At 37.9% G+C, this 26,949-nt stretch overlaps 1 protein-coding gene and 1 pseudogene across 4 annotated transcripts in view; one reads left to right on the forward strand and one right to left on the reverse strand.

Moving 5' to 3' along the window:
* The window catches only part of LOC102019026, a 16,174-nt pseudogene extending 7,788 nt beyond the window's left edge, over nt 1-8,386 (reverse strand).
* The window catches only part of Spidr (scaffolding protein involved in DNA repair), a 349,934-nt gene that overhangs the window by 170,858 nt on the left and 152,127 nt on the right, over nt 1-26,949 (forward strand). The window lies entirely within an intron of this gene.

The following is a 26,949-nucleotide window of genomic DNA, read 5'->3' on the forward strand; positions in this document are numbered from 1 at the left end:
AGCAGCTCTTGGAGTACTCGCTCACTTGAAGAGGACCTTTTGAACTGAAGATCAATTTCCAAATTAACTGATTAACCTGAGAACGAGATCTATATTATATGAAAAATAATGTTTTTCAAATACAGTATATTGGTTAATATGTAAATGTTCATGTAAAGAAATATTTTTAATTACATTGGAATTGTGAAAGAATAGTTTTGTACTGTTTTACTGCATATTGACTGGATTTATAGAATTTATAAATCACACTGATTACATTTTGATTATTAGAGAGAAAAAGGTTTAGGAGAGGACTTTTGTGAGGATCAGATGAAATTATAGTGCTAGAAGTCTTTTACAAACTATAAAGTGCAAGTACTAAATAACATGCCACTGTGTATGGCTCTTCATGTAAAAGTAGTGGAGACCTTTCTTGCATAGAACGTTGAGCAATTTTCCACCTCCAGACATTTCTTTTACTTTTATCCAGCAGGTATTTAGCTGATACTGCTAGTTCTTTGCATTGATATGAGATACTTCTTATTTTTTAGTCCATATTTGAGAAATATGTGCATCTTTTAACAGGGTTTTCATTTGCGTGATCTGACCATTATTTATCCCCAGGAAAGGGGAATGGTATGGGGCCATAGGTGGCTTACTGTAGTGTTCTCCACTGAGAAGGAAGGGCCATCCTCATGAGTATTTTGGGATAACCAACTGTTACTGTGATTGTTGTTTTTCTAGAGTTACTGTTTGGAAATTTGTTCTTTTGTGTACATGTATATTGCATAGACCAAAGGTCAGATCAAAATAAATAATATAGAAGCAATATCATCATAAAACATTGTGCATGTTAACATCTTTGTAATGCACATTTACATGTCAGGGAATTGGCGCCTTGGTAAATGAGCATTTTATTCAATTGTTTCCAGATTAGTTGGGGCTATTTAATTAGGGGCTTTTACTGCTTTCTTTCTGTTCCTTTCCTGTTAGGTAGTATAAGCATCTAAAAGGATTTATGTAAAATAAGTATGTAACAGCTTATTTTTAAATATCAAGATATAATTAACATGATGTATTTATTCTTTTAAGATGTATGCTTCAGTAATTTTTAGTATAGTAATGGGCTTAATTATACAGCTGTCACCAAGAAAAGTCCTAGAGCATTTTCATAATCCCCAATAGAAACTTCTTATCTATTAGGAGTTACTTTTCTTTTCCCTGAGTCCCCTATCACTAAATAAGCACCAATTTACTTTTTGTCTCTATGGATTTGCCTATACTGGACATTTCATATAAATGAAAGATTCAGTGTATGTTCTTTCATAGATGGTATTTTTCACTTAGCATGAGAAGTTTAGAGTTCACCCCTGTATCATGTATCAGTACTTCATTCCTATTGGGCATAGTGGTACATGCCTGTAATCCCACCTATTGGGGGGATTACCTGAGAGGAGACTGAGGCAGGTGGATCATGATTTTGGGGCCAGCCTGGGCTACATAGCAAGACTATGTCTCCAAAAAAAAATTTTTTTTAAATCAAAACTTCATTTTTGTTTGAAGCCAAATTATATTATTCCATTGTATAGATGTATCACATTTTCTGTCAATCTTCTGATGAATATTTGGGTTGTTTCTATTTTTGTTATGCATGATACTCCAGTGAATATGCATGTACAAGTGTTTGTGTGGACATAACTTTTTATTTCTCTTGAGTATATTTTTAGAAGTGGAATAATGGCATCAGAGGACAACTCTGCTTAACACTGTTCCAGTGTTTGCCAAGTTGTTTCCAAAGTGACTGTACCATTGTATATTTTATTAACAGTGATATGTAAGTGTAACAGTTCTTCTACAGCTTCATCAACAATTGACATCAAATGTCTTTTTATTATAGGCACCCTATTTTGTATAAAATGCTATTTCGTTATACTTCTTTTTTTTCTTTTCCTCCCCCTTGCCTCTGAGACAGGATCTCATTAAATTGCCCAAGCTGGGCTCAAACCTGCAATCCTCCTGCCTCAATGTGCTGGGATTACAGGTATGCACCACCATTGCTGGCTTCATTGTACTTTTGAATTGCATTTTCTTCATGACTGATAATTTCCAAGTGCTTTTTGGCTGTTTGTATATCTTCTTTACAAAAATATCTACATCTGTCTTTTGCCCATTTCTTAGGTTATTATTATTTTTTTAATAATTTTTTTATGTGTGTCTTCTTGAGACAGGGTCTTGCTATTTAGTTCAGGCTGATCTTGAGCTCACTTTGGTTTTTTTTTTTTTTTTTTTTTTTTTTTTTTTTTTTTTTTTTTTTTTTTTTTTGGCAGGGTCTCACTATGCAGTTCAGGCTGGCCTTGACCTCACTTTGTAGCTTAGGCTAGTCTTGAACTCGCAAGGATCCTGCCTCAGCCTCCTGAGTGCAGGGATTACAGGCATGAGCCACCACGCCCGGCTATTTTTTTTAACTGAGTTACAAGTATTATCTGTCTATTCTGGGTACAGTTCCTTATCAGGTATATAATCTAAAATATTTTCTCCCATTTTGTGGGTTATCTTTTCATTTTATTGGAAGTGTCCTTTGAAGCACAAATGTTTTTCATTTTGATATCAGTCTTTTTTCTTTTTTTGCATGTATTTTTGGTATATCTGAAAAGCCATTGCTTAATTGGTGTCATAGAGATTTTTCTCCATTGTTTTCTTCTAAATGTTTTACAGTTTTCTTAGCTCTTGCATTTAAGTTTGTAAATTTCTGTGTATGGTGTAAAAAAGGGTTTAAATGCATCCTTTTGCCTGTGGATGTCAGATTGTCACACCACCAATTTTTAAAAGATTATCCTTTCACTATTGAACTTTCTTGGTACTTGTCTTGAAAATCAATTGACTATAAGTGCAAGTATCAGTTCTTTTCCACTGACTTACAGGACATGTTGGTCCCAGTGCCACTATTGATCTAGGCCAGTACACTCTGTCTGGATTACTGCTATTATTGTAGGAAGTTTTGAAATCAGAAATTGTGAGTATTCCAACCTTGTTCTTCTTTTATCAATATTGTTTTTGGCTGTTGTCTTTTTTATTTCTATATAGATTTTAGGATGAGCTTGTGTTTGCCACAAAAAGGGCTCGTGGAGTTTTGGTAGAGATTGGGTTGACTCTTTAGATCATTTTAGAGAACATTGCAATCTTAAGAATATTGTATTCTAATATGGATTGTCTTCTCATTTATCATTATTCTTTAACTTTTCTCAATATGTATTGTAGTTTTCAGAGTATAAGTTTTAAACTTTGTTAAATTTACTCTTGAATATTTATTTTTTGATACTAATAGATACGAAATTTTTGCATTTTTACATTGTTCATCGGTTTTATATATATATTATATATAATACAATACATTAATATATTATTAATATATTATATATAGTTAATATATAATAGATTATACAATATATATTACTAATACATATTATTAATACATATTATATATTAATATATTACATGTAAGATAATATACTATTATATATAAAATTAATAGTAATTCTATATATAATTACTTTTATTTTTTCAATCTTGCATCTTGAAAACTTGCTAAGCACACTTATTGCTTCTAACAGATTTTTAGGTGTTCTTTAGGATATACAAGATTGTATCATCTGCTAATTGAGTTTTTAACTTCTTGCTTTTCTGTCTGGATACCTTTTTCCCCTGTGCCTGTTTTCCCTGACTAGAACTTCCAGTGTAATGTTGACTAGAAGTGGCAAAAGTGGTCATCTTTGTCCTACTCTGAATCTTGAAAATATTCAGAAAAATCATTCATTATTAAGGTTGTGTTGTTTGTAGGCCTTTAATAGCTGTTGTTACCAGATTCAGAAAAATTTTTGTATTCCTGATTTCTAGTGTATTATGAAATCATGTTAGATTTTAATTAGATGATTATGTTATTTTGATCCTTTGTTCTAATGATATGATTAGATTAATTGATTTTCAAATGGTAAACCTACTTAGCATCCCTGGGATACATCCCATTTAGTCATGGTGTATAATCATTTCTATATATGGCAGAATTTGATTTGCTCACATTTTACTTAGGGTTCTTATCTGTTTTCATAAGTGATCTTGGTCTGTAATTTGCTTGTGACGTCTTTGGTTTTGGTGTGAAAATAATATTGGCCTCATAGGATAAGTTGGTAGGTATTTCCTACTTTTATTTTTTGGGAAGAGTTTGTAAACTAGTACTATTAATATATCTTTAAACATTTGGTAGAATTCATCAGTGAAGCCAGCTGGGCCTGGGCTTTTGTTTGTGGGACGTGTTTAAATTACTGAGTGTTATGATTTGGATCTGAAATGTCCCCTCAAAACTCGTGTGTTTAATGGTTTGTTTCCAGTGCAGTACTGTTCAGCTATAGGGCCCTTGGAAAGTGACTGAATTGTGAGAGGTCTAATCTCATCAATGGGTTGATCAATGATGAGCTCATAATTTAATGAGCTACTTGGAGTGATGGAAACAGGAGGTTGGGCCTGGTTAGAGGGAGTGTGTCCTTTGGTTTATGACCTTGAAGACAATGTCTTGTCTCTGTCCCCACCCCTCATTCCCTTCCCAGCCACTGTGAGGTCAGCAGCTTTGCCCCATCACACACTCCTCAGGATGATATTATGCCTTACTGTGGGCCTGGAAACAGTAGAACCAAGTGATGACAGATTGAAACATCTGAGCCCAAAGCCAAAATAAACCTTTCTCCAATAAGTGATTTCCTCAGGTATTTTGTCACAGTCACATCAACTTACTCAGTTGCTTTATTTTTTATAGGTTTACGTAGAGTTTTCTTTTTCTCTTCAGTTTGGGAAGTTTGTGTCTTTCTCAGAATTTGTTCTTTTTGCTTCAGTTTTCTAATTTTTTGACTTACAGTTGTTGACATTATTTCCTTTCAAAAATGTGTCATGTAACTCTGATTTCTATGATAGTGCACCCTTCTTTCACTCCTGGTTTTTACAATTTGAGTCTTCTCACTTTTTTTTTTGATTCACCTAGTGGTTTGTCAATTTTGTTAATTTTGTTAGGTTAATTTTTTGTTTTTCTATAACACTGCCTACATAGAAAAATGAACAGTTTACATATTTCCTGAGATTTAAAAAAATTGTTTTCCCTCATTTTATACAAATTTAAACAAACTTGCTAAAGATAGTACAGTAAGCAAAGTTTGATTTAAATTTACTACTGTCTAGCTGGATATGGTGACACATGCCCATAATTCTAGCACTCAGGAGGCTGAGGCAGGAGGACTGCTGAGAGTTTGAGGTCAGCTTGGGCTACATAGTGAGTTCAAGACCAGCCTGAACTGCATAAAGACACCCTGTGTCAAAAAAAAAATTAGGATAAATGTTTATAAGCCTTCCAAGACAATCTTCAGGAATATTTCCCATATATTGACTGTAAAAATAAAAATAAATTCTTTGAATATTACTATAGGCACATCCTAGATAGTCTGTGCTGTTTTCTGGGAATTTTCTTTGCCTAAGAGAAAGATAATGTTCACCAGGTCAAGATTTGTACATTTGTCCTTCCAATTTACACCTAACATGTTTGTATTTATGTGCAACCAGTCCATGGTATGTGACCTACTCTGTTATCTTTTCCATAAGAGAGAAGCATTAGTACCTTTTATATGTATGTGTAAGTAATTGCTGGGCCCTTATCTAGCTGGTTTATTCTGGTCTCAAACCCAGTGCTTCGTTACTCAGATTTTTTTTTTTGACAAGGTCTCCCTATGTAGCCCAGGCCAGTCTCACATTTGTAGTAGTCCTTCTGCATTAATGGAAGTTTAGCTTTTTGATAGAGTGCTAAATATTTGCTTTTTCCTTGTGTAAAATTTTGCTTCTTAAAGGAAATATCTATAATGACTATACTAGACTTTCAGTTATTTACAACAGAAGACCTCCATTTTCCTTCAGTATCAGAAATTGTAGCTGTTTTATAAAACAAACCTATAAAAGGTATATGTGTGAATCAGTGAGTACCTTACTGCAGTTTGCCCAGGAAGTATTCATACATGCTCAATGAATGCTGGAAAATTGCTTTAGCAAAACTAAGGACAGAAGAGATGAAGAAAATGTAGTACATTCTTTGATGCATGATTCGTGAACTGGCCGCATTATTATGTAACTGAGTAAGGCTGGAAGCTCACACAAAGTCGGTGATGGTCAGATTTCTTGAATATAGGTTGATACCTTCCCAATCACAGGATGTATGTGTCCACTGGAGTTGGCTCTGAAAGCCTCTTGTACTTCTGGGTGTTTAAAATAACAGACTTCTACCCAACACTCTCTCCTCTACCTCCCCACATCCCAGTACTTGGGGTTGAATCCAGGGAACACTGAGCTACACCCTCAACCCTTCTTCATTAAATTTAATTTTGAGGTAAGGTCTCTCTAAGTTGTCCAGGCTGGCGTTGAACTTGTAATGCTACTGCCTCAGCCTCCTCCAAGGTAGCTGGTGTAACAGGCATGAGCTGCCATGCCGTTTTCCTTTGTCCTGTTGAGCAAACTCAAATACCTGGGGTGGCTCCGTGACCATTTTGGTTTCCTAGCTGAACACCCTTAGAAAGTAAACAAGCTGCTTTTTTCCAAACTAGAAGAAATATTTATGTTATCCCACAGGTGTATTTAGGTGACCTTTATTGTCTTTATTTCCATCTGTGACTAATTTGAGAGAATTTGATAAGAAAATAGTCCTAGTTAATAAAAAATATATATATATACTGTTCTGTAACCTTCGGCATAATCCCAGCTTCAGCCGGTGGTATATAGGTGCTTATCCAAGAGGCTGGTAGAATGCCGGTGGGAACAGTTAAAACCCTCACCAGAGCAAGGAATTAAAACATTCATACTACTAGTAGAGGACGGAGTGTTGTGGCTTTCAGAAATAGAGAAAAATAAATGGCATAGTAATATTTCCAGTGCACTGACTTGCCCTGGCCTGTGACAGGCCCAGAAGTACCTGTCAGGTTTCCACGTCGGGAGTATTGACCGTTACTCTCTCGAACCTTGAGCTTCTGTTCATTTGTTACCCGGCCACGTGTAATGGCCTAGCCTATACCACGTGTAATTCCTAGCCTTGTAGACGACATCAGTGTATCTAATACCTTATATTTTAACGTTCCTCTCCTAACTTATATGTCTTCTGACTCATTATTTCTCAATCTTAACCTATAAAATGGAAACTTAGGCCTTCCATGTGTTTTTATACTTTTATTGCTCAAAATTATTTCCGTATATATTATCACCTTTGAAGCTTATAGTAATGCTAGTTATCCACAGAGTTCAGTTGCAGACTGTAGGATACAGTCTGGGTTTGTATAAAGGGAAGAATATGCTTGCATGTTGCTCACCTAGAAAGCGAAGCAGGAAGGTGGGAAACTAGGAGAGTTCTAGCACAAACAGTGCTGTTGCAGCTGCATCCCAGCAGCACATTTGCCTTTCCATATCAACAGAAAACTCTCCTATGTTTTCAAGAGCATCACAGTTCTCCCTTATTGAAGTACATCCCACTCCTTGAAAGCAAACCATAAATCTTCTCAGTTCCTCTTAGTTGTCCAGTGTGCTGCAGTTGTGCAAGCTCTAGAAATAATGATTTTTCCTATAGTTTATGGACTCGTCTGTCTTAGAATTCTGGAGCCTGCAGCGAATTGCATGGCTCATATTGCCGACCTAGTCTATCTAGGGCACAGGGAGAACGGAAATGAATTGACTTATCTAAATACATACTTGACACTTTGAGAAAGGCAGAAATATGGATAGCTATTAGAGTTCTCATTTCTGCAAATGATTGCTACACATTTCCTGATCTACTTGCCCGAAGGTAGTGAAACTCCATTTACGGTGTTGCTGGCAGAAACATGGCAGAGAAGGCAAAACCAAACCTGAGTAAGTGTCTGTCATAGTTAGGATAAATTCTAATGCTATGCTAATAGAAGGAGTTCAGTGTAATTAACAGCACTTAACAGTAGTAGGCTGGTGCCTCAGGATTGATTGTTGCATGTGGCATGTTGAATAATTTTTAGTATTAGTAAACAGGTTAACCATGGGAAGCAGCTGTCAGTGTTATTGTCTTTACTACATGGTTGTTTTGTTTATAAGCATGAATCATTGAACAAACCCTATACAGCTGCTGAAAGTGCCAGACAGGTTTTTATAGATTGATTTATCATGTCTGGCTGATCTTTGAGTCTTTCTGTAGCAGATAGTCAGTTGTGATACAGATAGTCTCCCTCTTTCTTTGTTCAAGATGTGTCCACATACCTCTTCCCAACCATTTTGTTGCCAGTTCATCGGTCTTTTTCCTACTGTATTTGTTCTCATCCATGTGAATTTTGGTTCTTTGTGAATCAGTATAGCTTCTAGTGCAAACCATCTTTACTTTTGGAGACAGGTGGACCAGATATAGGCCCTCAGTGTTCCCAGCCATGCAGCTGAGAAGTTGCAACTATCCTAAAATCATTGTGATCTATATACCTCATGCCATTGCCACTTAGCAAACGGGACCTAAGTGTGGTCCAAGTGTGGCTTGGCTTTTCTGTTTTGACTCTGATTATCCTGTTCAGCCATAGATATTCTCATTGATCACGCGAGCCAAAGGCAGAGTTGCTTGCATTGTACCCTGGCCTGTATGAAGAGCTTTTTCTCAGCCCACTGAGTGTTAATAGCTTTACAGATTACTTGGTAAATATCCCAGGTTAGTAAATGAAAAGATAGAGTTGTTGCCTCTAAAAGCCAGTAGGCATTTTTGTCTTTTTTCTCTTTCTTTGTTTTTGTTTTGTTTTGTTTGTGGTAGTGGAGCAAAGTACAATTTTTTTTTTTTCCTTTTTGGAGGAAATATCTCAATATGCTCCAATTAATTGTCCAACAGAAATCTTACTTGGGGAGCAGGCTTCTGAATTTTTGCAATATTTATTTCTGCCCTCTGGCAGATACTTGTCTTACTCAGATATCTGTTACTTCCTGCAAACAAATCTTACCAGCATGGTGCCATCTTGTCCTGTAGCATAGTAAGATGATTAAGGTTCCCATGGACAAAGTGATGGCACAAAACTGAAACTGACATACATAATATCATGCTAAAAGTATCATACTTTTACTGGACATGGTGGTACACATCTCTCATTCCAGCACTTGGAAGACTGAAGCAGGAGGATCATTGCCAGTTCGAGACCAGCCTGGGCTACGTAGTGAGTTTAAAGCCAGCTTGAACTACATAGTGAGACCCTGTCTTAAAACAAAAACAAAAAGAAACCCCAAAGTATCATGTTTTCTCTGCCTGTTGAAATAGGAAAATATACACATTTACTTATTGTTGAAGCACTAGCTGCGCAGCAGATGAAGAGATGTATTGATTACTGTGGAGGAACTCACATCTGGCTTAGCAACTGTAGCTGGAGTTGCTGGCTGAATAAGTTGGTGGTAAACCACTGCCATTCTCAAAGACCTTTATATCTTCTGCATAGGCCCAATGCATGCTGAAAGAGATTTTTACATATCACCATGCCACACCTTTCAAGTTCTTGAGGGTGGCATTAATCTTTGTGATTTTCCGCCAAAGAAACAGCATTGCTTTTATTATTATTATTATTTTTTTTTTGGTTTTTCTCCGGTACCGGGAACCGAACTCACGACCTTGCGCGTGCCAGGCAGGCGCTTTTGCCGCTGAGCTAAACCCCCAGCCCCAGCATTGCTTTTAGTTCATTGTTTTGGCAGAGAACTTTAGAAAGTTCTTTAGTTCTAATCATGATAATAGTCATTGCAGTAGGTCCTTCTTATTCAAGATTTGGTCCTCCAGTTCTAGATACCTTCGATCAACTGCAGTTCAAAAATATTAAATGAAACATTCTGAAAATAATTCCTAAATTTTAAGTTGCACACTATTCTGAATAGCATGATGTAGTCTCATGCTATCATGCAAGGGATGAGAATTGTTGTTTTGTCCCGCATATGCACATTGTATACACTTCTTACCTGTTAGTCTCTAGCCTCTTTGGTTAATCAGATCAACTGATTAACAGTGCTTGTGTTCAGGTAACCCTTATTTTACTTGATAATGGCCCCAAAGCACCAAAGTAGTGAGTGGTGATACTGGCAATTCGAATACACCAAAAAAGCTATGGTGAAGGTCCTCAGTAATGGTGATGATGAAAAAATTCACCTGCTGAGGCTACCAACATCTGTAGTATAATAAGATAATAAGAGAGAACATTCACATAACTTAGTTACAGTATATTATTATAATTATTCTGTTTTTAATTATTGTTAGTCTCTTACTATTCCTAATTTATAAACTTTATCATAGGTATGTCTTTATAGAAAAAACATAGTATATAGAGTTACCTTCCATATGTGATTTCAGCTGTCCAATGGGGGTCTTAGAACATGCCCCCCATGGATTAGAGGGTATTATTGTCCATAGGTCAGAATACAAATGTGGACATTGTGCCTGTTTGTGATTCTATACTGTATTCCATCGGTAACTCAGGTTCTAGGGAGGAAATTGTAAGGCTTGATTTGTGTCTGACACCTCTGAAGCCTTCTACTGACTAACAGGACATACAGGCATTGAGTCCTCAAAGGAGCAGCATCAGCTCAGGGGTGAGATTCACTAAATCTTGAGAGAGCTAATAATTTCTATTTCTCCTCATTTAGGAAAGAGTAGGACAAGTTATATGGTTATGTTACTGAAGGGTTCTTCCTTAAAGGACCCAATCTCTCCTTCTCTTAGAGGCTATAAGGCCACTAACTGACTTGGCTGAACCAAGAAAGACTATTGACATTGTCATGCTTGATCACATCATGCCTCTGTCACTTAACCTACAGATCAGACCAGAGTTTCCCAGGCTCCTCAGCCGTTCTGGTTTCATAAACCTCTCATTAACTCCATACCACCAAATACTCCTACTGCTCGAACCATTACTTTAGCCCTCCTGTTTATTATGTGCACTCTTCCCCTCTTGCCTCTGGACACTTAGCTCTTCTGTCTCCGCTGGCTCTGACCCTCTTAGAAGTCAGGAAGCCCCTGAAGAGCATCTGCAATTCTGGCCTTCCTATCCCTGGCCTTCTGGGGCTGTAGGCAGGAAGTGGCTGAGCAGGAGACAGGGTCAGTCTCCCTCTTCGTTTTATCAGCACATTTTTGGCATCTAGATCTGATTTTTAATCTAGAGTCCTGCTATACTATGAAAAAGGTAGAGACTTTAAGTTATTTTGCTTTAGGGCCTAGGAGAATGCCATTTACATATGCATGTTTTGGCAACTGTTATGAATTCTCAATTTTATACTTCAGATATCTTTCACTGGTAACATACTACAACACTCGAAAAAGGCAAGTCTATTAGAACATCTCAGAGTGCTTTCTTAGCTACCTTCTTGTTTTCTGATAACCTTGTGATATAGATAGAGTTGGATTTTTGTAGTGTCATTGTTAATCAGAAACAAATTTTGGCAGAATGCTATATGCCAACTATATGTAAACTTTTCCATCTCTATGCAGTATTTCTTACTAGAGAAGATGCACTCACTAATTTCTTAGCATTTCTAAAGTATCCTTGGATGGAATGTTTGCCCTTTTCCTGGGGATTTGGAGACTGGGCTTTAGGGCGGGTTACTGGTGGCAGGTCCGCTCATTGAAGCCCAAACTCTTTTGTTGTTCTTCTCCCCCTTGTCTACACACCAGTGCCTGTGATGACTGGTCTACTGCGTCATTTCTAAGTCACTTTTTCCCCTTTTTCCCCTCAAGAAAAGAAAAAAAAATTGTTTTGTTTTGTTTTGTTTTGAAGGTTAACAGTAAATTCAGCTTAGAAACCCAGCTCTATTTTTTTCCTCCCCACCCCCTGTCTCTGAAGATACTGTTCATCTTTAAAGCACAACATGAAGGAGTTCTTAGTGTGATTTAGTGCAGGCCTCTGCTGCTATCTCATCCTGGGGTTTTGCTGGAGGCTGGAGCTTCCCGACAGCCCCACTGTGGAGTGGTGGAATGCACTGCTGACGTCACAGCCGCTCCTGGGAATATTTTGAATTCCTCTTCCTGGCAGTGGTCAGGTGGCTTCCAGCAAAAATGAAGGACAACAGCTTCCAAAGAAGAAAAAAAGAGGAGGAAAAGAACAGTTTATAATCAAAGTATTGTGGGGGAGGCACTTTTATTCTGAGCCAAAATTGAAATTAGAACCAGATGTCTTGCATTCTGATGCTGCACGAATTCTAAGTACATTTATTAATGACTGTAATAGCTGAGCTGTTTGGCTTTTGACTGAACTTAAATCTTTAAAAATTTTTAAGAAAAAAAATCTTCATACAGATGACACTTTGAAAGCAGCTCTCAGAGTAAAAAATGAGAACGTTCATGAATTCTCCCTGAAATTAATGTACAGGCTGTTTTAAAGTCTATTCACCTTTTGAAAAGTCACTTCTGAAATTAAAAATCCCTGCAATCCATTAATGTATTTTCCGCTGTTCAAATAATTCCAAGCCATTTATTGAGAAAGATAAACACTATTTTAGCATCTGTTTCAGAATGTTTTTTCTTAAAATATTTACATTACAGAATGTTATTTCTGTCCATTACTGCTCAAGCCAGATACTGAAAACAAAACTTAGCAGATTCTTAATATAACAACTATAGGTTGTGCCAAAGTCAAACAACTGCAATAATGTGTGCAACCAAAAAATAAACAGTAATTAAGTTAAATTTTAAACTTAATTTGTTTTTCTTGTCTCCTGTCCCCTGCAGTACTTTTGTTTGAATTTGTTGTACTGGTTCAGCTAATCACAATTTGTGTGTCTGCATTTTAAAATAAAATATTATAACCTCTTTTTAATTGGGATTTTCAATAGCTCTTTGCTTGTTTTGATGTAGTAACAGTTACATTAACAACAGTTGTCCAATTTAGATGAATCCATGTGAATACTTCCTGTTATACATTGAAATGGAAAGTTGGTTTCCTGTCGCAGATCATGTTGCGAGTAAGGAATTTCCAGAAATGTGGAGAAGTGCTGACTCACAGTATACAGCGGGCTGATCCAGTGACAGTAGGGCTTGAGGGGGTTTTTTGAGCTCTTGGCTGAAACAAGCAAAATATGTGGCTGTAGTGTTCTTTTGCCACTGAGCTAAATGCCCAGCCCTTGTAGTGTTCTATTTTATTTTTAGATGAAGGGATGAGGGTGGAGGAAAGACAGTGCTTGGAATGGGATTCTTGCTAATAGCTTTAAAATGGCTACAAGTTCTTAGGCTAGGTGTGTGTCTAAGTGTGTGTTTTTCCAGTGTGTTACTACAATTTGGAAAGCAGGCTGTTTTTGCTGTAGTTACCTTACTGTTGTCCTCTTCTGCCTCTTGCCCCACAGGTGAGCCTCTTGGCTTCTTAGACCCGATGGTGACTTCCTGTGGGCTCTATGTTAATCGCATTAGTGCTGGCATTAGGGGGTGGGTCTAGAAAATGGTCCAGGTATTACACCTTTTATGTTTATGATTAGAAGTCTCTGACCCTAATACCAGTTTACTAAAACCTTTAAATATTAGCTGGCCCAAGTTAAGAAGAAAACTAGGATTTACTGCCTTAATGTGCTTGGCACTGTCCTGTATGCTTTATGTATGTTAAATTGTCTCAATCTGAAGTTGCTGGTTAAGATTGGTCATTCATTTGGAATAGAAATGAGGCTAGACAGAAGGTGAGGGGGTTTCTGTAACAAACACTCACCTTGTATGTGTCTGACTGGTCTCATGAAGAATATATCCATCACCTCCACAGACAGTAGTGTTCACTAGCAGTGCTGAGGACTCTAAAAAGGAGGAGATGTGCTCCTGTTCCCTGCTCAAGGGCCGTGACATATATACAAAGGAAGTGGAGCGTGTAAGAGGCATAGCACCAGGACAGTGTAAGGCGTGGAAGGGGTCATACTTAACTCTACCAAAGTCTAGGGGAGTGTTTTTTTTGCTGTGATTGTGAGGCTATAAATTAGTGATTTAAAGTAATTTAAATAGAAATTGCTCAGAAAGACAAAATTCTAATGAAAGAGATGAGGAAAACATAAATGTGTGTGTGGCAGAGACTAGGATTTCTTAAGAGGAAAAAATCAGATGTAAACATTATACCTCAGGTTATATTTATATTGTATTTGAAGGTTGTCTCACTAGCAGCATGCCTGTTCCACTGGCATTTGTGACTGCTTTAAAGGAAGCTCTTACACCGTTTGGTTTCTGAAGTCTGCCTTTCTCGTACACTAATGAAGACTCTGAATGGTTATGTGTTAACCAGAGGAATCATAGAATCATAGAACCCTCTTGTAAAGCTATTTCCTGTTTTCTTTAAAGATTGACAAAAGAAAGTGTGTATTTTTTAACGGGGGTGGGTGGGTACTGTGTTGTAGTGGCTGCATCTGCACGTTGGACATCCACTAACCATAAGCCCATTCTAGAGCGCTGACAATAAGCTCATCATTTACCTTTCATATCTACCTCTTTCTTCTTCTAAAAGATGAAAAGTTAGAAACTAGTGACCTAGTTTGGTGCTTATGAGGAAGTATTAATAGAATGAAATGCATGTGCAAATGTAAAACATTATTTCCTGGTTTCTAAAAAATGTGTCTCTGAGCACTTAGCAAAAGAGAATCTTGTCCATATGTGCCAGTTGTTCTGCGTAAGAATCGAGTACCAATGTGTGGTCACCTTTATCTTTTATGTCCACTTGTACAGAAGAGCCAGAAGTTGTTGACGGGGCTCTTATGGCCTATTAGCTACATTCATAATGCGGTACGTCACCACTACTGTTTTCAGAACTTTTTCATTATCCCAGACATACATTATGTACCCTTAAACACAAATGCTATTTGCTTATTCATTCATGTATGGATGAGTAGTTTGTTTTCACTGTTTAGCTGTTGTGAATAATGTTGCTGTGAACATGAGTGTACAATTACCTGTTTAATTCCAGCTTCCAGTTGTTTTGGCTATTTATCTAGGAATGGAATGGAATTGCTGGTTTATTTGAAAATTCTATGTTAACAGCTTTTCTTTTTCTTTGAGAACAGTGTCTTACTATATAGTTCAGGCTGAGCTTGAACTCACTATGTAGCCCAGGCTGGACTTATTCAGGGTGCTCCTCCTGCCTCAGCCTCTCAAGTGCTGGGATTAGACGTGTGTGCTCCCACACTTGGCTCTGTGTTTAACTTCTTATGGAAATACCATAGGAACTATACTGTACATGTGGGAAGAGGGATGTTCTACCCTCAGGCTTGAACCTGTGCCATTTTACATTTCTACCCAGCAATGCATGAATGTTCCAGCGTCTCTATATTCTCACTAATAGTTGTCATTTTTCATTTTTTGGTCATTGCTATCTTGATTGCATTGATGTCCAGTGGTACAGTATTTAATTATGGCTCTAATTAGTATTTCCCTAATGACTGCAAATGGTGTACACATGGTATACTTTTAAATTATTAAATATTCTAGTACTGTAAAAATTTTAGTCACCATTACCTACAGACTGAAAGCAACAAAAATGCAGAGTTCCTTATCAGTCCTCTGTTCTGATACCTGCTTGCGCACAGTGATTAGGACCACTGCACTTAGAAGGCTTGGAGAGAGAATGGCCTCTCTTGGAATGATCTAGCTCCTCTATAAAATACTTTTATCTTTTTTTTTGATACAGGCACTTGCTATGTAGTGCAGACTGGCCTTGAACTCCCTTATATAGCACAGGTGGCCCTGAACTCACAGCATTCCTCCTGCCTCAGCCTCCCTAGTGCTGGTATTACAGTCATGCACCACCATGCCTGGCCTCTATAAAATATTCTTTTGCTATATTGTGTCAGACTCATTAGGTATTAATTAAGAAGCAGTTATGTTCGCTTATATTATAATGATTTTAGTTTTCTCAGAAAAAAGCAAGCTTTTAATCTGAAGCTACAAATAATATGTAGGCATTAAATAATTGGAAAAGAAATGCTATGGTGAGGGTATTTTGTAATTGTGAATTTTTTTATCACTTCATATTTAACTCTTGAATGCATCTGAAGCATATTTTGTTACATCATGTGCTAGCCGTTTTACTTTTTTCAGATAAATTCACCAACATCACTTCCTGAATAATTTCCCCCTACTGATTTTAAATATTTCTTTTACATGTAATATATTCTTGTAAACCACAGGCTCTGTTTTTCCTATCTATATTGATAGTTGTTCTCTGTATTTCACTATATTGGTAGTCATTCTTTTTCATTCTAATCTTTTCAGCTAAACTAATACTTTTTTCTATATTTTCAATGTTTAAATTCTCTTTAAAGGTTATTATTAAATTAAAATATTTTAAGGAATTATATTCAGTGACGTTCATAAATACATAAAAAGTATGTCAGTAGCAATTCATAGATACTTTGGTCTGGCAGGGCAGCCACACCACTTGGTAAATTCCAGTTTTAACCTAGGCTGGTCATTTAGGTATCCTACAAGTTTCAGATGTACTCCTATGGTGTCCTTGTTGCTAGATTCAGGAACTTACCATAAAAATTAAATTATAGAACATTATATTCTACCTGGTTGGCTGGGACCTTCTCTCAGTAGTAACTATTTTTCCTTGGGTATCGCTTCATCATCTTTGGTAGCAGAGTACGAATGTTTAGAATTGACTTTTTTGAAACAAATATTTTTATGATGACTAATGATGCCTTTTCTTTTTATTCAATCAGTAAGTGTTTTGGTGGTTGCATGGTGTGTTCAGATGTGACGGGAAGCACACCTTGCTCCCTGAAGCCTCATGTCTGATGACGTCACTCACTGGAACTAGGGTGGTAGTGCAGTTTATTATGTATTACTTTTGAAGTCATATCAGCAAGGCAAAGAGATCTAAATAATTGGTGAAGGTTTTGACAGAAAGTACTTAAGATTCTAAGAACTATAAATAAAAATAACTTTAATAGCTCAAATATTCAAGAATATAAGAGCTGACAGTTCTTCGACCTGCCTTTGCATTCTTGTAAGCCATATAACAAAGTTTAAAATGAATGCTTTTTCCTATCTGAAAAGAAGGTGGCAAAGAAATGTGAGATTATAAATACAGATTTACATCCACTATTTAGGAAATAAACCTCACTCTAAATCAGTATCTTGCATTTTGTATGTATGAATAATTTATAATGATTGGGGACATGATCTTAGAAAAATTACAAACAAGATACATGATCAGTTTCAAAGACAACTGAATTAGTAAGAACAGAATCTGATAGATTTTTAAAATTCTACCTTCTGTCATTGTGTTAGACTTGCACCAATCAATTTAGCACAAATTCATCCTGAGTCCTTTAGGAGACTAGGATGTTAGCTACCAGCACTCTTACAAGCTGAGCTTTACTATAGGTAATACATAGCCTTGTTGCAAGGACTTTGAATAGGAAATGTCTATCACTTGATTCTCATTTATCCTTATTTTTCAGTTTTCCTGAAAAATCCTACAATGGGTATGTAGTGATATCACTCTTGTAAAATGGAGGGACAGGTATTTCATAACCTTTATACACATTCCTATATTGATCATCTAACTTACTAATGGTCCCCTAGCTTTTTAGTGATCAGTTTAACATGTGTGAGCTCCATGAGTATTAGGGACATGTTTTGTTTATCTGTTTACCTCTTATTGAAAGTAGTTCACATTCTGATTGTTTGCTTAATAAGAATTGAACAGAACTTGAATTGTATAATCTTATGCTTATATCAGGTAAACTTCAAGCAGTGTGTCTAGCTGGGCATGGTGGCACACACCTGTGTGCCCAGCATTATGGAAGGCTGAAGTGCAAGGATTGCAAGTTCAAGCCTCACCTGGCTACTTGGCAAGACTGTATTAAAACAAAAAACGAAGAAGGGCTAGGGATGTAGCTCAGTGTGAAGGCCCTGACTTCAATCCTGAACAGTAGAAGAGAAAGAAGAGAAGGAAGAAAAAGAGGAGGAGGAAGAGGAGGAAAGAAGGAAGAGATCTAAAGAGTTAGTTGTTTGTTCATTTTAAAATTTAGGCTGAGGAATATTTGCACCCTGACTTTTTCCTCTCAGTGCCTTAGGCCCGTTCCCACCCTTCCTGGTTTAACCGTAGGTAGCCCAAAAACAGTTACTACAGTTAGCATAAAATTCTTGAGTATACCTTTTTTTTAAAAAGTTAAATTTGTTTGTTTATTTTTAGGTTCTGGGAATTGAACCTAGGGCCTTCACCTGAGCTACATACCCAGTCCATTTTATTTTTTATTTTTTGCGACAGTCTCACTAAATTGCCATGTTGCCTGGGCTAGATTTGAACTTGTGATTCTCCTGCCTCAGCCTCCCAGAGTATTTGGATTATAGTTGTCTACCACTACACCTAGTGAAGGTACACATATGTAATGGTTTGCGTGGGCTATGTATTTTTTATTTTTTAATTAGTTTTAGAAATTTTAATTGATACATAAAGTTACTCATATTAATAGGGTATCGTATAATATTCTATACATGTATACTTTGTGTAATGTTTAAATACAGTTAAACATATTTGTCTCCTCACACATGTATCTTTTTTTATGATAAAGACTTTCAAAACTCTCTCTTCTAGTTGTTTGAAATGGACAATACATTGTTTTTACTTGTAGTCACAGCACACCAGGGCTTTAGTCCTGTCTGACTTTGTACCATGGCTCAATCTCTCTGGTCCCCTTTCCCTCACTTCCCAGCCTCTGGTAAGCACCATTCTCCTCTCCACTTCTGTAAGTTCAGCTATCCAGATTCCATCCAGGGGGTGCAGTCATGTGGTGCTTGTCTTCCTATTCTCAGCTTTTTCATGTGACAGAATGATTGCAACTTGTAGACACATTGCTACAGATGACGGAATTTCATTGTTTATGGCTGAATGAATACTTCAGCATGTATATACACTACTTTTTTTATTTTTATTTTTTTGTATTGGGAATCGAACTCAGGACCTTGCACTTGCCAGGCAGACGCTTGTGCCACTAAGCTATATCCCCGGCCCTGTACAACATTTTTCAATCTGTTCATCATTCAGTGAACCCTTAGGTTGTTTCCATTTTTTAAGCTATTGTGAAGAGTGCTGCAATAAACATGGGACTGCAGATCTGCAGATGTCTCTTTGACATACAGATTTCGTTCCCTTTGGACGTAACCCATTGTCCAGAGTGTTGGATCATATGCTAGTTCTGTTTAATTTTTGAGGAACCTCTACACTGTTCTCCATAATGTCAATACTAAGGTTATTTCTTTTAATCCTTAACAAACACAAGGGAAACATTATTGTAAATTTGCAGATAGAGAAACTAAAGTGAGATTAAATGGTTTGCTAAATGTCCCACCAGTATGGATCACACAGCTGTATAACACCAGCTGTGACTTCAGAAGAGAGGCCCAGGTGGGAATGTCAGGTTTTCATGAGTCCTGTAGTGTGTAGATGAAGGTGGGGATGTTGGTGACACTGAAGAAACATGAACAAACTGAATGGGGCCCAAAGAATTTGCCAGTGTGATGGGTCTTGAATGACGGCTTTCTCCGCGGTGATACAGCGGGACTGTGTCCTGCTGCTGTGTATGGCTTCTGTGTAAATGTGGAGGTGGCGTCGTTTGGAAGAAAAATAAAAAGAGGGAAGTACAGTGTTGCACTTTGAGAATAAATGTTGTTGGATCCAAATCACGACAACAGAGACATTCCTAAGAGTGGAATATCAAACCAGAGGTGGGCTGGGCAGAATCCACACAGCTCAGAGCCCTATTTCCGGGGGGCTGGGCCTAAGGAAAAGTTGAAGTTAACCTCAGTCAGTTTTGCCGTAGAGATTTAATTGAAAGTACTTTGACCAATAAACTAGTAATGGCTGTGTTTCATGTTTCTGCCTTTCTTTACTAAAATTTCTTCTTAAGAACAAATAATTGAAACCAGAAATTTCTGTCTAGGGTATTATGCACTGTGTGTGGTTGTAAATGAAGAAAATACAGAATCCACCAGGAGGACACCAGAAACAACTCCCAGATGCTGTGGTGATTGTTATTCTAGGAGAGAAGATACCCATTTAGCTTGTAGAAGCATTCACGGTGGTTTGTGTAGATGGAAATCTAATCAGCAAGATGGGGGAGTATTTTGTGTTAATGAAGGATGCTCCTAGTTCTTAAGAATATATGAGCAAGAGAAGAATTGGGAGCAATAAAGAATTATCTGTTCCCACCAGCTAGACCCCTTTCCACGCAGCATGAACTCTGTTTTCTGCAGCATTTGCAATATTTGGCTGTATTTACCCACATGTGTTTCCCCTTGCATGATTCTTTTCCCCAAATCTGGGAAGAGGATGACTTTTAAAATTCATTTATTTTCTCCGTTTGGTTGTCAGCTGCATGAAAGGCTGTTGAAGGTTTGGTCAGAGCCAGCATGGAAATTCAAAGAGCCTGTAAGTTCTAGGGAAAAAGGAAATTTCTGTGTCTTGACTGTTCCAGTGACCCCTAGGCTAGTGATTTCTGGACCTTCCTTGCCCGCAGAGGTTGATCACGGTACAAATGTACTGTATCGAAACTCACAAAATATCACTGTGGCTGTGTGTGCCCAATATTTTTAGATTTGCTTTGCTAATCTTAAAAAAAAAAAAGAATATTTGTTGAATTTTTAAGTGTGTTTTTTAAACTGTACTATTATCATTTAATCCTAAAAAATGTTCTTTGTTTTTGTTTTTTATTGAGTGTTCCTGTTTTTGTTTTTTTTGTTTTTGTTTTTGTTTTTGTTTTTGTTTTTGTTTTTTTTCCAGGGCCAGGAATCAAACTCACAACCTTGCGCTTGCCAGGCAGGTGCTGTGCCACTGAGCTAAATCCCCAGCCCCAAGTGTTCCTGTTTTGGGATAGATTTTTTTCTTCCTTGTTTTCAGTAATGTTCTTCTGAGAAAGCCCTTTATTATACATTTCTTGTGAAATCTATAACCTGATGGTGTTTCTATTGCTTTATGAGCAACATTTAGAATAAAGATTTAAAGGATTTTTTCAAAGCAAGTTTTTCTCTTGGAATTTGAAATGTTATAATACTCTGCTATATTTTTACCTAAATTCTATGTTATAAGCTTTCAGGTTTTTATTTAAAACCTATTCAGTTTTATTTGACCCTTACCAGGTAAGACATTGCATGGAGCTAGTCTCCAGGGGAACTGGGCTCACAAAGGTCAGTTTTGTGGCCCAAAATGGACCAGTGTGGTCCAAGACCATTTTCATCTATTGAGGGAGGTTTGAAAACTGTTGCATGCTTTTGGGAAGAAGGCCACCCTCAGACTAGCTGTAGATTTAAATAAATTACCTAGAGTCTGGCAGATAAGTGATTGGCCTTTGTTCTTCACTCTTTGTCTTCAGTGTCAGTCTGTATTTGTTCCATTAGGTGATGCAGGTCTCACTGGATTGCAGATGGATGGCACCTGCATCACTGATGCATACCACAAGGCATCCACACCCAATGCTCTTCTCTTTGCACTGTACAGCCTCTGGGTATCTGTCAGGTTTTTCTTTTAATAATAAGATAGTATGATCAGGTCACAGTCTTCCCAGTATGTGCTAACTTCCTTGGGAAAACACAAGTGTGATATATATCATCACATAAACTACTTTCTGCAGTGATGAAAGTTCAGTATTTGAGCCCTATTATAAAGGCTTCCCACAGAACTATGGGTTCCTCTCTTTTTCTGTCCTGGGCAAAGATATGGTAGTATTGTCCACATGTCCCCTGAACACACACAGCAGTGTCTGGAATGAGTATATTGAAATGTCAGACACAGCACCCAGTGTTGATTGAATTCACAATCCTGCACTTCGAGACCTAAAAGCTGTTTTAGGAATGAATTCATTGGAGTTAACACCTGGATTACTGGATACATGTGAATTTCAGATAAAGTACTGTACTATACTGTACTATATTACACTATACTACATCTTATGCATCATTTATCTGAAATTTACATTTAACGAGATATCCTGTAATTTATTTGGTAAATCTGGCAGTTCTACAAACTGAAGCTACATTGTGTAAGATATTATGAATTCATGTAATATTATGTAGATAAGAAGTAGTCTCCCCTTTTCCTCACCTAAACCTTTCCGTTTAGGAAGCTTGTACTTCATCATTTCTTCTGCACTTTTCTCTTATCTCCAGATTATAACCTTTATACCTGACATTTAGCTCACTACTTTTCATGTCGACCTGTGATCCCTCTAGGGTCCTGTAGTCACAGCACCATTGTGGTAAGGCTGGCTGTAGACAGCAGTAGAGGTCCTGACCACCTCTGACTCGGTGGATGCTGTCAGATTTTGGTTGTGATTCTTCCTCAGGGCCCTCTGACGTTCTTTGCCAGCTAGAAGCACAAGAGACATGCATGTAAACCTCCTGGCACAGTTTGGTGGGTGCTTGGGCCAAAGTATGTGACTATCCTAATTCTCTTATGATCTCAAAGCATTTTCATACTGTTACTTAAGTGACCCGGAGAACAAGAAGGGGGTTGAAAGTACATGATGTTAGAGTCAGCAGCTGGCAGAGAATTGCGAGAAGTAACTAATAATGTTTTACTGTAACCAGAGGATAAAGAGCAGAGCTAACAAGGTTCTGTATTAAGAATGCTGGCTGTAGAAATTCAGATGTTCTTGCAAAGCATTTCTGATATCACTTGAGTAAAATTTAGTCTTCTGTGGGGAGTTTTTGCAGAAGGAAGCTTTAACTTGTAAAGAACTTCAGGAAAGGTGTAAAGGCCACACTGTGAAATGGGGATACCACACCCTGTTTTGAATTGGATTTCCTGCTCACTCTGATCGCAGGCTTTCTTCCCGGACTAGGGTGAATTCAGTTCCAGTGTTTGCTTGTAAAACTGAATCCAGTCATTGTATCTGTAGTTTGGCTTCCTGCCTGCTAAGTGCAGAGCAAACCGGCTAGCTACTCCCTATGATTCTGTGTCCTCCATAAAGAGGAGGGAAAGGAGAGGGGAAAACCCAAGGGGGACTGAGTTCATTGCATTTACATACTGTGCCAGAGGGCAGCTGCCGGCTGCCTAGTGCTCACGTGATTCTGTGGAGAATCCTGATAGTCCACTTACTGGAATAGGAGACAGCCTGGGGGGAGAAAAGGAAAAGCATAAAAAGGGGGGGGGAACTGCTAGCTCTTTTTAAAAAATGGTTTTAGCTTTGACATTACCAGCTGAATAACGTACTTCTATCTTATTAACAAATTTAGATCAGACCATAAGAGATTTTACGTTTTTCCTCTTTGCAAAGTGTTGCGTGTGAAGAAAGAACTTAGGTCACAGGCAGGGAGGCGGCACTGCTGGCTGGTGGGCCTGACTGTGCTCCCCGAGTTGGCCGAGAGGGAGCAGCGGGTCCTGGACACAGCTGACTGGATGTGTGGGGAAGACAGGGGCATGAACTCAGTAGTCCAAGCAGGTTTATTGCTAAGCCTGAGGGACCTCTCTGCAAGCAGAACAGAGAAGGTGGCTCTTACAGGCTGGGAGGCTTGCTTTATAGCATTTTTTGGCGGGTTTCTGAGGGGGTGGGGACAAGAAACGGCAGGCCTGTGGCTTGCTGCTGACCTACTGGCCGCTCCTCTCTGACCTACTGACATGTCCTCTGTGACCTTAGTAAAATGAAACTTACACTTCTGTAAGATGACAGGTGGCTCATTCGAACTGCTGGTGTCCCCGTCTGGGGCTGTGTGGGTCATGTGGGACTCACCCTTTCTCCCTGAGTCGTGCTAAATATGATGCAGTCTATCAGTGTAAACTGCAGCAGCTTTGTTAAGACTGCTAGAGCCCAGACAGGGACACCGCCAGTTCAGGGAGCCTACCCTCCATCTCGGAGAAACATACTTAGGTCCCAGGCAGTCCCCAGAGGACATGTCAGCAGGTCACAGAGGACACATCAGCAAACCACAAGCCTGCCATTTCTCCAGCTCACCCCTCCAAAGCCCACCAAAAAATGCTGTAAAGCAAACCTCTCAGCCTGCAGGGGACACCTTCTCTATTCTGCCCCCACAGAGAGCTCCCTCTCAGGTTTAGCAATAAACCTGCTTGGACTGTTGAGTTTGAGGCCCTTCTTTGCAGCTCAAAAACAGCTGAGAAAACTCAGCAGAGTATAGATCTAAATAGATTGTTTCTCCACTAAATATGAAATAATCCAAAGGAAATAAGGACACCGGCCTGTGTGCCCTAAGGAACAGTGCGCTGAGAGTCATTCTCAGGCACACTTGGAGCCTCTGAGTTTGGGGAAGGGACCGAAAGCAGGGTTTTTCTTGGGGCCAGCTTCCCCACTGTGAGGCCATGCTGTCCAGTACTGAAATAAGGAACAGGGAGACAATATTGTGGGCTGAGGGCACCCATCGGAGCTTGAATCTCTTGCTGTCCTAGTTGGGTTATTCAATTCTGATCTGGCCCACTGAATTAGGCCTTAGACTTAATTGGCATGCTAAGTTGAATAAATATCAATAATATAATAAATTGTGTTTACTTTTAACAAAGACCAGAAACTTACCACCTTGCTGTAACTTTGCTAGAGGTAAACACAGAATCAGAAACCTTAAGACAGGTATTTTGGTCACAGGAGTGTTTTGTTTTCTTTTTGCTAGAAGCCCTAAACGCCACCTAAGTGACACAGAGTGGCAGACCATAAACAGGAAGAAAAAACAAGCTCCTACTTCTTATTTTGTAGAGATGGTACATTCAGCTGCCTGGTCCTCAAAGGAACAAATATTCAAAGTTGAAGAAATAATCGAAAAGATCCCCAAAGCTAACTGCATGGTCCTTCAGGGGTTATAGATCTAAACACTGAGCAGCTCTGAAGAGGTCAGTCAGAAGCCCAAGTTCTGACTTCTGATCTCCAGTCTGGCATGTGAGGAACTTGAAAGTTGTAACTTTTCTCTCCCAGCAAAAGGAGAACTGAACAATCTGAGAATAAACATTTCCTATCTTAATCAGAGAGTTGAAGTCAGAGGTCAGGTCATACCAGTGTCCCCAGCAGTGAAGTGAGGCAGGAGGATAGAAAAATCACAGCTTTCTGGAGCAAAGGACCAGAAACAAAAATATCCACTGGAACTAGTACCAGATATGAAAACTTTAACCAACAAATTTCTAGTTTAACTAATCAATAAGCTTGAGATAGGATCTCGCTATATATTTCAGGCTGCCCTTGGACTCACTTGGTAGCCCAGGCTGGCCTTGAACTTGTGACAACCCTCCCACCTCAGCCTCCTGAGGACTGGGATTACAAGTATGTGCTACCACATCCTGCTAACAGTATGCTTCTAACATATGAAGAAGTCTCAAGAGAAATTTTTAAATATTTTCACTAACTTCAACTACAGCTTAACCAACTTAGTGGGTTATAGAAAAAGCAATGTAAAGGGAAATTTGCAGCACTTAAAGGATATAGTGGAAAAGAAAATCTGAAATCAGTAATCTGAGGTTCCATTCTAGGAAACTAAAAAAAGATCAAATTAATTCCAAAGTAAATCTTGCTCCCTTTGGCAACACATATACTACATCCAAAGTAAACAGAAGAAACAAAATAATTAAGATTAGACACAATCAGTGAGATTTAAAACAGAAAATCAGTGGAGAAAAATTGATAGAACCAAAGCTAGTTCTTAGGAAGAACACTAAAATTGATAAACCTATAGCCAGGTTAACTAAGGAAAAAAAGACATAAATTACCAGTATCAGAAATGAAAGAGGAGCCTAGCACTCTGGGAGTCTGAGGCAGGAGGATCATAAGTTCAGTCATACCCTGGACAACTTAGTAACTTAGACTCTATTTCAAATTTTTAAAAATTAAAAAGGGTTAGAGATGTAACTGGGTACAAAGGTCCTGGCTTCAGTGCCTAGTACCTAGAAAGAAGGAAGGAAGAAGGAAAGGAGGGATGGATAGATGAAAAAAATGAAAGAGGGATCATCCTTACTGATATTAAAATAGTGAAGTAATATTGTTTATAAAACTTATGCCCACAAATTTAATAACTTAGAAGAATATACCAATTCCTTGACACATTCTAACAAAACTCACTTAATAAGAAATAGATAATTTGAGTATGTCTATATCTATTAAAGAAATTGAATCAGTAAGTAATCACCTCCCCAAAATAGAGAATACCATCCCCAGATGGATTCACTGGTAAATTATGCCAAACATTTTAGTCAAAAATTATACCAATTCTCTACAGTCTTTCAGAATACTGAAACAGAGGGAATATTTAACTTGATCCACCAAGTCAATATCACTTTAATAGCAAATGAAAAACCAGACATTACAAGAAAGGAAAACTACAGACCAGTGTTTTTCATGAACATAAATACATAAATCTTCAACAGTTTATGATAAATTAAATCTCAGATGTATGTAATGGCTGTAATCCCAGCCCTCTGGGTGTTTGAGGTACGAGGATCACAAGTTTGAGCCTAGCCTGGACAATTTAGCAAGTTAATGAGACTCTGCATCGTAATAAAAAATAAAAGTGGGCTTGGTGCTGGGGATGTAGATTAGTACAAAGGCCTCGGGTTCACATATCACAGCAACACAGGATTTATACCAGCTATGCAAGGCTGGCTTAAGATGCAAATGACAGTTAATGTAATCCATTATACCAATAGGCTAAAGAAAAATACCTTACCAATAGATGGGAAAAAAGCATTTGACAATATGTAGCATCTATTCATAATAAAAACCCTCAGCAAGTTAGCAATAGAGGACCCTTCTTCATCTTGACAGAGAATATTTACAAAAAGTCAACAGCTGACATCATAACTGAATGATGAGAAAACAAACTTTCCTATTAAGATCAGGAACAAGGCAAGGATGCTCCCTCCTACTATTACAGATTGGAAGGAAGAACTACATCTGCCTTGGTTTAAAGACGACATGATTGTCTATATAGAAATCTTTATTTTTTTTAATTTAATTTAATTTAATTTAATTTTATTTTATTTT

The sequence above is a fragment of the Chinchilla lanigera genome, unplaced genomic scaffold, assembly GCF_000276665.1.
Source record: "Chinchilla lanigera isolate Chin_1 unplaced genomic scaffold, ChiLan1.0 scaffold00053, whole genome shotgun sequence".
NCBI classification, from domain to species: domain Eukaryota; kingdom Metazoa; phylum Chordata; class Mammalia; order Rodentia; family Chinchillidae; genus Chinchilla; species Chinchilla lanigera.